This window comes from Myxine glutinosa, chromosome 11 (genome assembly GCF_964187855.1).
Source record: "Myxine glutinosa chromosome 11, kmMyxGlut1.1, whole genome shotgun sequence".
NCBI lineage: Eukaryota > Metazoa > Chordata > Myxini > Myxiniformes > Myxinidae > Myxine > Myxine glutinosa.
In genome coordinates, this window is record NC_136271.1 from 101,909,125 (window position 1) to 101,920,678 (window position 11,554).

Genomic DNA, 11,554 nt, shown 5'->3' on the forward strand with positions numbered 1-11,554 from the left:
GCAACGGTGTGTTCCACAACGATATGGGCCAATGGAAAATGGCAATACAGCAAACCCTCCTTTGTTGGACTGTACCACTAACATTTTAAGGGGTGCACAATTTTAACTGATTCCGGGTCGTGTATCGTTTTGTTTTGCGGTTCCATCTTCATGTTATCATCCCCAAACCCCAACCCTCCTTTCCCCTGCTCTCTCAACATAATACGGGGAACGATAAGACCATCGATGAAAGGAAGCTGCATCGAGTGAAGTCGTTGAACGTTTGCCGAGGTACAGTCTGAGTACTGACTACTCCATTCCCACTGAAGTGAAAAGGCGCAGAATGATGATATGTTTCTCCATTTGATTAACTGATGTATCTGTTTAATTCCCAAATTACCGTTTTATTACGCTGGAATTATATGGCAATATGACAATGTCGTTAAGTAATTTACTGCAAGTGCATATGTTGGTTGCTTTTGTGACGTACAACTATAGTCGTAGTGGTGGTGGGTAGTAGTAGTAGTAGTAGTAGTAGTGGTGGTGGGTAGTAGTAGTAGTAGTGGTGGTGGTGGTTAGTGGTAGTGGTAGTGGTGGGTAGTAGTGGGGATGGGTAATAGTGGTGGTGGGGATGGGTAATAGTGGTGGTGGTGGGTAATAGTAGTAGTGGTTAGTAGTAGTAGTGGTGGTTAGTAGTAGTGGTGGTGGTGGGTAATAGTGGTAGTGGTGGGTAGTAGTGGGGGTGGGTAATAGTGGTGGTGGTGGGTAATAGTAGTAGTGGTGGTGGTTAGTGGTGGTGGTGGTGGTGGGCAATAGTGGTGGTGGGTAATGGTGGTGGTGGTGGGTAATAGTGGTGGTGGTGATGGGTAATAGTGGTAGTGGTGGTGGGGGTGGGTAATAGTAGTAGTGGTGGTGGGTAGTAGTAGTGGTGGTGGTGGGTAGTATTAGTGGTGGTGATGGGTAATAGTAGTAGTGGTGGTGGGTAGTAGTAGTGGTGGTGGTGGTGTGTAGTAGTAGTGGTGGTGGTGGGTAGTAGTAGTAGTAGTAGTGGTGGTGGTGGTGGGTAGTAGTAGTGGTGGTGGGTAGTAGTCGTCGTGGTGGTGGTGTGTAGTAGTGGTGGTGGTGGCTAGTATTAGTAGTAGTGGTGGGTAGTAGCAGTAGTGGTGGTGGTGGGTAGTAGTGGTGGTGGTGGGTAATAGTGGTGGTGGGTAATAGTAGTAGTGGTGGGTAGTAGTAGTAGTGGTGGTAGGTAGTAGTAGTAGTGGTGGTGGTGTGTAGTAGTAGTAGTAGTAGTGGTGGTGGTGGGTAGTAGTAGTAGTAGTAGTAGTAGTAGTAGTAGTAGTAGTAGTAGTGGTTGTGGTGGTGGGTAGTAGTCGTGGTGGTGGGTAGTAGTCGTGGTGGTGGGTAGTAGTCGTGGTGGTGGGTAGTAGTGGTGGTGGTGGGTAGTAGTGGTGGTGGTGGGTAGTAGTAGTGGTGGTGGTGGCTAGTATTAGTAGTAGTGGTGGGTAGTAGCAGTAGTGGTGGTGGTGGGTAGTAGCAGTAGTGGTGGGTAGTAGTAGTAGTAGTAGTGGTGGTGGTGGGTAGTAGTAGTAGTGGTGGTGGGTAGTAGTAGTGGTGGTGGGTAGTAGTAGTAGTAGTAGTAGTGGTGGTGGCACTAGAAGCAGTAGTAGTAGTACTGTATGTACCAGCGCTTCATTCGATAACATCGTGATACGCAGAGAGTGTTGCCTCTGAAAGGACGTCCTCTTCATGATGGAAAAACAGGGACGGGAAAAACTGGTTGTCGTTTGTGCACGTACTTGTGGTTGTGGATCTCAAACATTCCTTCTCGTCTTTCATAGTAAAGTAAGTTGGTTGATTTCTTTCTCTGCAAGGTTGAGGCTCATGGTAGTGCAAGGTGACAAAGTGTATGAACTGACAGCAGAGCGAGCACTGGATTAACTTTTGCACACAATAAGCAAAGGAATCAAGAATCAGCAAGGAAGCTGCAGCACAACCACCTAATCCACTTAATCCACGTCTTGATCTCCAACTCTGCTTTGGAGTGGACCTCAACGCAGAACCCGCAGCCTCGAGAATGGAGTTCCGCAAGGCTCAGTCTTCGTGCCCCTGCTGTTCAATGTGTACACATCAGACCTCCCTGATTCGACAGGTACCAAAATTGCCTACGCCGATGACTTCGCCATCCTGCATCCGAGCAAGTATCTTGAGGAAGTCGATTAGCCGAGGCCCCTCACAGCCGAGACGTTGCTACTACCGACCAGTTCTACCACCAACGGCACCGATATCAACGTCCAGAAAGAAAACAGCTGCTAGTTTACCTTATCTGCAGACGAGCTGACCATGACTGTGGAGCTCATTTCATTACCTTACACACCTCAACATGTGCCTTGATGCACTCCCCCGCAGAATACTGCATGTCCGCATGGTGAAGGAGCCACCACACTAAGAAGGTGGATGTGCACTTCAACTCTTTCTTAAGGGCCATCAGTGAATACCTTTGCCCTACTCCCATCCATCACCCTCAGTCCGTGCGGGCATCCACCCCCATCACATTAGATGAGCAGCCCTCAACACATCTCAGAACCCCGCCAACACCCTGCACAACAAGCTAAGAGAGATCTACCCCCCGAAAGATCGAAGAGCCGCAAGCCCTTCACCAAATAGAGTAGCTCAAATCGATATCACAGCAGATGATGGCCTGAGCAAACACACATGGCAGATGAAGCAATGGCATACCTACCAACCCAGCAGCCATCTACAACACCTTCCCTGGTCCACCAAGCCCCCTGGTTGTGATCTGCCTACAGGTAGGAATGGTGGCGTCTTAACTGGCTTCGAATAGATGTTGGCAAATTCCATCACATGTTCTCCTAGGACCTTGCTGACTCATCCGACTGCAAGTGTGGCCTCCCCGAGACTGCAGGTCATCTTGTGCAAGACTGCCCCAGTGCCCCATGCACTGCCTCGAGGGAGGATGGCAAGAACTGCACCACCTGGCCACAAAGGTCCGAGGCTGGATGAAAACGGCTAACATCAGTCGTAGACCAACAACTCAGACACCCCACAAAAAAATAAGAAGAAGAAACAGGAAAAAAAAAAGATATGGAGATGATGAAGATGGCAAGCGAGGAAACGCTGCAACCTGCAAATAAGGATGTTGAGTTAATGAGTTAGGAATTCCGGTCCGGTCCGGTCTGGAGAGGACGCTGGCGTTACTTGTTCGCCGCTTCTCCGACTGGGCCATTGTACATAGTTTGCTTTTCTGGTGGTCGTGGCGGATTTTTGACCGTTGGGTCTGCCCTCTGCTCGGTCCCGGCTCTGCTCCTGGCTTCGCCTGCCCGGCTCCTCCACTGTTTCCTCAGGCCCGCTCCCGTTGTTTGCGGCGGTGGCTGTTTGCCGCTGTGGTCTTGATTAGCGGCTGCAGTCGTTTGCCGCTGCGTTTGCCGCTTTGCCTCCTCGACCTTGGCCTCGTACTCGTCCCTTCGCTCCTGCCTGGCATGGCTCTGAGGTACTCCGCCGCAAGGCTTCTTCTGCTCAATACCCGCTCCACCCCATCATGCATCTCTGCCATCAAATCAAATGGACTCCTCCGACGACCCAGGTACATTCACCGTGGCTCCGGTCGTAAGTTTGTTTATTTGCAATCAGGTCACTCCATCCCCGTCCTCTGGTCGGCTCAGCGCACTCTCACTCTTCGTCCCAGCGCACCTGGTCACAGCAACGCACACGATCGCACCTCCTGCCTACGAACCCTGGCTAAATCACCTGAATTCATCCCTGCTGTTCAAAACAACATCAAGCTCACCCTGTTCAACACCCGGTCCCTCAACAACAAATGCCTCATCCTGAACGAATACATCCTGGATAACAAACTGGACTTTCTCTGTCTCACCGAAACCTGGCAACAACCTCTGGACTACTACACACTTAACCTCACCACACCCAATGGATATTCCTACGTCAATAAACCACGCTCGGAGGGCCGAGGTGGTGGAATTGCCGTTATCCACCGTCAAGACATCAAGACCAACCTCATCTCCATCTCATCTGCTCCATCATTTGAACACCTGGCTTTAAAACTCTCTGGTCGCACGCAGTCAGTCATGGCTGTCGTCTACCGCCCTCCCAAACCACACCCATCATTCCTGTCTGACTTCTCCTACTTTCTGACCCAGCTATGTTCCCTCTCCCCCTCAATCCTCCTCCTTGGTGATTTCAATATCCACATGGACTCCACTGACTCCACAATAACCACTGACTTCACTGATTTACTCACCTGCTTTAACCTCACTCAACATGTCGACTTTCCTACCCATATCCGTGGTCACATTTTGGACCTTGTCTGCTCCACTGGATTAAATTTGCACCATCTCTATGGCTCTGACCTCACCCTCTCTGACCACTTAGCCATCACTCTGACCATCAACATCCCCGCCCCAACACCAAGGCATTATCGCACAATCAACTTCCGTAAGCTAAACGCTCTTTCACCTACCTCATTCTCATCCACCCTCTCTGAAAAAATGTCCACTTCTCCCTTCATTGACCTCCACACCCCTTCTGACCTCACTGACTACTACAACCACACTCTCTCCTCCTGCCTTGACCAGCTTGCGCCTGTAAAAACCAAAACAGTTTCTTTCACCCATTCTGCTCCCTGGTTTACCCCTGAACTCCACCTGATGAAAACTCGTGCTCGCCAACTTGAAAGACTCCGCAATAAAACGGGTCTCACAGTTCACTCCCAAGCCTACAAGGACCACCTACAACACTACAAAGATGCCCTCTCCCGCGCCCGCTCTGCCTACTACTCTCAAATTATCCACTCTGGCTCCGGAAACCCAAAAGCACTCTTCTCGACAATAAACAAACTCCTCCGCCCCCTGAACACCACCACCCAGTCATTCACAGTAGACAACTGCATCTCCTTCCTCTCTTTCTTCCAACGCAAAATTGACAACATCTACAACAGCTTGACCACCGCCGCACCCGCTCCCCCTCCAACCACCTGCCCCCCCTTGTCCTGCCATCCCCTGTCTCGGTTCTCCCCAATCTCCCCTACTGACCTCTCTGAACTCCTCATAGGAATGAAAACTGCCACCTGCACTCTTGACCCCATCCCCTCCAGCTTTGTCAAAGCCTCCCTCCCTGCTCTCTCTCCACTTATCATTGCAACAATAAACTCCTCCCTGTCTACAGGCATCGTCCCACCTTCCCTCAAAATTGCTGCTGTTACCCCCATTCTAAAAAAACCTGGTCTAAACCCTGACACCCTAAACAACTTCAGACCCATCTCCAACCTACCCTTTCTGTCAAAAGTTTTGGAACGCGCTGTAGCCACTCAACTCAAACATCATCTCTCTGCCAATAACCTGTATGAAACATTCCAATCCGGATTCCGGTCCAACCACAGTACTGAAACTGCTCTCCTCAAAATCACCAACGACCTTCTCCTCTCCTCTGACGCTGGCAACCTCAACATTCTCGTCCTCCTCGACCTCAGCGCCGCCTTTGACACCATCGATCACACTATCCTCCTCACCCGACTTGAATCCACCTTTAACGTTACCGGCACTGCCCTCTCTTGGATTAAATCATACCTCTATGACAGATGCCAGTTCATCTCCATCAATAACTGCAAATCCCCCACTGCTCCCCTCCCCCAAGGTGTCCCCCAAGGTTCAGTTCTTGGCCCCCTCCTCTTCATCCTTTACCTGTCCCCGCTCGGTCACTTAATCCGCCGTCATGGTCTCCAATTCCACTGCTTCGCCGATGACATCCAGCTTTTCATCTCCACCAAGTTCGTCTCCACCGACTCCCACTCTATCCTGACAAACTGCATCACTGAAATAAAATCCTGGCTTCAAATCAACTTCCTCAAGCTTAACTGTGATAAATCTGAAATAATCATCATTGGCCCAAAAACGCTCACAAAATCCACCCATAACTTTGCCCTCAACATCGACGGTATCCCAGTATCCACCTCCCCTCACATCCGGAATCTTGGCGTCATCTTTGACCAAACCCTTTCCTTCGACAAATACACTAAACAGATCACAAAGTCAGCCTTCTTTCACCTGAAAAACATTGCCCGTCTCCGCTCATCCCTCTCCTCCACGGCTGCAGAAACCCTCATCCACGCCTTCATCACCTCCCGTCTGGACTACTGCAATAGCCTCCTCTATGGTTCACCCTCAAAAATCACCAATAAACTCCAATACATTCAGAACTCCGCTGCCCGTCTACTCACCCATTCCCGGACCCGTGACCACATCACCCCCGTCCTTTACAAGCTTCACTGGCTCCCCATCCCCCAGAGAATCCAGTACAAAATCCTCCTCTTGACATACAAAGCCCTCCATAACCTGGCCCCATCCTACCTGGCTGACCTCCTCTCCAGACACACTCCCACCCGCAACCTCCGCTCTGCTGGTACAAACCTCCTGACCCCCTCCATCCGGACCAAATTCAGATCCTGGGGGGACAGGGCCTTCTCCATCGCTGCGCCCACCCTCTGGAACTCACTACCTCACACCATCAGAGACTCCTCCTCACTCACCACATTCAAAACATCACTAAAGACCCACCTGTTCAACACTGCATTCAACATTCAACCCACAGCATTTAACCCCTGACTATCTCTTCTCCTTCTCCCTCCTTTTGCTTTAAATATTTCCCTATTGATTCTTGTCTTTTTTGAAATTGTTGTTTTCATGTATTGTTATGCATTATGTTTGCCACTCTGTCAAAGCGCCTTTGGGCTTCTGGAAAAGCGCTATACAAAATAAATGAATTATTATTATTATTATTATTATTATTATTAGGAAGGGTCAATGGGAGTAATAAATGTTGTGGGTAGGGATAGGGGATGACACGAGCTAGGGGTGCACCACCTGCCTGAAGCCCTGTGGAGCAGATTGCGAATAGCACAGTCTCCAGAAGGCAATTCTATTTCAACATGTGGGAGGAAGAGGAACAAAAGAGTTCAGGTTTGCATGCAGCCTGGATTTTGGAAATTTAACAAGGAGAGGTTACTGGAAGAATGCATACATCCTGGGGAAATGGAGGATGGTCACAGAGGGAGCTAAGCCAGATAGAAGAGGTGGTTTAAAAAAAATATATCACTGCTGACCCACCTGCGATGAGAGACAACAGAACTAGTACTTCGGCCTCAACACCAGAAATTCAAAAAACCTCCAGTGCTTTAAAATCTACAGAATCCATAAGCGAGAGGGGGCACCAACCTAGAGGGGAAGCACGACGACTCCAATGGCTTATGGACAATAAAGGCCTTAAAGATTGTAAATAGTTCTGATTTTCAAGGAATTACTTGGATTAAGAGGATGCACTATCTACAACTGGCTCTGGAGGCTGGCTTTCCGATATGATCGGTCTCTTCCAGCGGATCACCAAGGAAATAGAGAGGTGTGTTCAGTCGGTTAATGAGAGAGTGTGACTGAGATTTTACGCTTTACGGGATTGAAGGAAAATTTCATTTATCGGACGAGTATCTAATCAATTGCAGATAAGCAGAGAGTGACACAGCTGCGGCCATAGGGAAGTTTGACTTCTCTATTTGGGGGGGATGTTTGACAAAGACGAATTGATTCGATTTTGAGGAAGATACAGATTCGGATCAGAGAACTTTTCCTCATTTCATGCAAAGCCGCAGATTACTCCATGAGCGAGAGAGGTGTGGAGGTCATAATGAGCAGCAATAATCAGCCGGTTATAAATAAGAAAAGGTGTGCTTTTTATTTTATATTACCCTCACTCTTTCTCATTTCTCCCACCACCTCTCCCACCTCAAAGGGTACCTGATCTCACTCCTCGGATAAAGGGGTGTTTTGTGGTATTTTCATCACTGTGGTGTTTTCCATTAGCTGCCCATAGTTCAGTGCACTCTGAGCAATACACCATGTTCACCACATCTGTAAGTGGGAGAGTCGCATGAAGTTCTGATATGTTTTCACCAATTTTGGTGTTACCCTAATTGGTTCACGCGTTATCAAGTGACCACTATATTCGTCATGGGTGTGTGTCTGTCTGTCTGTCTGTCTGTCCGCAGCATAACTACCCGATGATATCATCCGATCTTGATGAAACTTGGGTGGGAGGTTGATATCATGATCTAGTTGTGTCCTGCCGAGAGTGGGCGTATTGCGCCCATTGTGGGCGGAGCCACGCCCAAAAAAGATGTCTATTTAGGGGGTAATCGAGTTCAAGCTACATCTTCTCCGAGGGGTTTGGTGGAATCTGACAGGGGTTTCGATATTTGGTGAGGCGAATGTCATGTGTCTAGCCACACGGAGCTCGATTTTTATTTATTTATTTATTTATTTATTATTATTAGTTTTTTTTTTGTTTTTTTTCATTTTTCACCGCATTTTCGGTATTGTGTAGCTAACTAACCTCATAACTGATTATACATTATTTTCTATCTCATTTCAAGGTCAGTAACCTTCGTTTTGACATTTCTGGGCCTAGCCTGTCCGGGCCTGTTTCGGTTATAGTCCGTCCTTCGTCATTGAATACCGCTCGCTCGTGAACCATCGTCGTCTCCTGACTTGTGTTATAAATTGGGTAACTACATGAAGGCATAAGCTAGTTATTAACAAACGAAAAGTTTGTCGACACATAACGTTTATATATGCATAACAGGAGGAACCAAAATGAACAAGCGTTACGCCTAGGTCCCCCATCGGTGAAGTGATGTGAATTGACAAAGTGGAAGACGCAAGGCGGCCATCATGGATTTTGACGTAGCGACCCAATTTTCAATAGCGTTCTTCCTTATGTGTATATACACCCACACACCAGATTAGAAGTTAGTAGTTCGTTTATTTTTCAAGATATTTCGCTCACAAGGTTCAGACATATATATGGTGGCGGCCATCTTGGATTTTGACGTGGCGACCCAATTTTAAACAGCGTTCTTCCTTATGCCTAGATACACCCACACACCAGATTAGAAGTTGGAACTTTGCTTATTTTTCAAGATATTCCGCTCACAAGGTTCAAACATACATGGCGGCGGCCATCTTGGATTTTGACGTAGCGACCCAATTTTAAACAGCGTTCTCCCGTGTGCCTAGATACACCCACACACCAGATTAGAAGTTGGTACTTCGCTTATTTTTCATGATATTCCGCTCACAAGGTTCAGACATACATGGCATCATACATACATGGCGGCGGCCATCTTGGATTTTGACGTGGGTTGCACCCACACACCAAATTAGAATTCGGTCCTTTGCTTACGCACGCACGCGCGCACGTACGCACGCACGCCCGCCCGCTCGCACGACACACGGACGGAGGGGAAAACCATAGTCCCCCTTTCGCTCCGCGGTGCGACGGGGGACAATAAGAAACTCTGTACTCATCGTGTTTGGAAATTGTCTCGAATACGTCACCACATAGAGGCCGCCATAACCTACATCACCACATGGAGGCCGCCATTGTTACCCTCGCCAGAGGAGAGGGTATTGCATTTGAGTCCGTTTGTCTGTCTGTCTGTCTGTCTGTTTGTTTGTTTGTCCGCACAGAATAAACATAATTTTCTCTGCAACCGTTTGTCCGTTTGAAAAAAAAGGAAATTTACATCATCGGTGCAACTCCACCTGAATAATTTTTTCATGATAATTATGATGTCATAGGTCACGTGGTATGGGCGCCATTTTGGAAAAACCGAAACACTTTGCACCTCTATATCTCCGAAAGCGCTGAATCGAAAAAAATTGAGACATGGCTCATTGTAAAGAACTGTCAATGGGGAATAAAATATGTTAATGATGATGTCATAGGTGCCTCCATTATGCCGTCATAATTCGACAAGTTCAAAACTTCATCCGCTCAAGATGCAATTTATTGAGTGCCATCTAGGGATAAATTGGTGGAAAAAAAAAATTCGTGATGACGCCATCGGTCACGTGGTTCGGCCGCCCTATTTGTTTTAATACAAAAGCCTTTAGAAAATCACTGAAAATACATCCTGGTGAGGGTTTGCAATCTCTGATTGCTCTTTTTCATGTTTCTATTGCATTGTAGGTTTACTCACCAAAATAAAACAAAAACAATTTTCATTTACTATATGTTTTGTAGAGTAGAAACCAATAAAAACAACTTGGGTAACAAATCGCAGATAAAGGTTTGTTTGCGTTTCACGCACGCTGTTGGTGATACCGGATATTATTCCTGAACATATTTTTCAGTTATTTAGTTTTCGCTGGTTCTTTGGTCATTTCTAGGCTTTTCCTATTTCATATTACATAATAGAAACTATTTATTACTTGGCCAAAAAATTTTTTGGGCAAGTATGTTCATCACTCTGGTTTGTGTGTTTGTGTATTTGTCTGTCCACTCACTTAAACTTTCCTGCAGGTCACAATTTTAAACCAATCTTCACGAAGCTTCACCAAATGGTAGAGTTCGTGCTCCGACAAAATCTATATATATAAAACAGTTTGTGTGTGTGTGTGTGTGTGTGTGTGTGTGTGTGTGTGTGTGTGTGTGTGTAATGTTACCGATAGACTCCTAAACGGAGAGGCTCACGTGCTTGATATTTGGCATAGACATGGCCATTGAGCCTGGGAAGAACATGGCCTACCTAAAAAAAATTATTTCATAATTTTTTTTACCATATTTGTACCTCAGCGCATTTCAGCGAGGAATATTATACACGGAATCTGACCGGTGGCAGAGCAGCGCGCTGATTCGCTCAGAGCGATCATGTGATGTTCCATCCCCCGCCGCCAGTTGGCTTAACTTTTCATGGAGTATGAGCGTTCTATATATTTTCAATTCAGTGCGCCCGACTCCCTCACGTACTTCATTTGTGGCATAGACATGGCCATTGGGCCTTCACGGTGTAATTTGTGCGAGGCTTTTGTCCGAGTGAGCTTGAGTCGAGAGGGCGAATGTACGGGTTGGGAATGTACGGGTCCCCCTTCCCCCACCCGGCAACGCCGGTACTGGAGGGCGTCACAGGATCGGTGAGTCTCCAAAATTCGCTTCGTGCTGTTGCAAAGATTCAGGACGATGTCGCGATTGTTGTGCTGCTCTCCGACCATGAGAACTGCAACGTCATTGTTGACTGGCCCTCCCCTTCCCTCCCCCTACCCCCTCCCTTCCCCCTCCACCCTACCCTTCTCCCCTCCCCCTCCCTTTTCCCCCTCCCCCTCCCTTTTCCCCCTCCCCCTCCCTTTTCCCCCTCCCCCTCCCTTTTCCCCCTCCCCCTCCCTTTTCCCCCTCCCCCTCCCTTTTCCCCCTCCCCATCCCTTTTCCCCCCCCTTTTCCCCCTCCCCTCCCTTTTCCCCCGCCCCCTCCCTTTTCCCCCTCCCCCTCCCTTTTCCCCCTCCCCCTCCCTTTTCCCCCTCCCCCTCCCTTTCCCCCCCTCCCCCCTCCCCCCTCCCTTTTCCCCCTCCCCCCTCCCTTTTCCCCCTCCCCCTCCCTTTTCCCCCTCCCCCTCCTTTTCCCCTCCCCCTCCCTTTTCCCCCTCCCCCCTCCCCCCTCCCTTTTCCCCCTCCCCCCTCCCTTTTCCCCCTCCCCCCTCCCTTTTCCCCCTCCCCCC

At 48.4% G+C, this 11,554-nt stretch overlaps 1 protein-coding gene across 1 annotated transcript in view; it reads left to right on the forward strand.

The window, feature by feature from the left end:
- The first annotated feature begins 123 nt into the window (after positions 1–123).
- The window catches only part of TMEM60 (transmembrane protein 60), a 22,178-nt gene continuing 10,747 nt past the window's right edge, over positions 124–11,554 (forward strand). The window contains exon 1 of the mRNA XM_068131405.2: positions 124–270. The gene's annotated coding sequence lies outside the window, so the exon portion shown is untranslated. The remainder of the gene's footprint in view (positions 271–11,554) is intronic.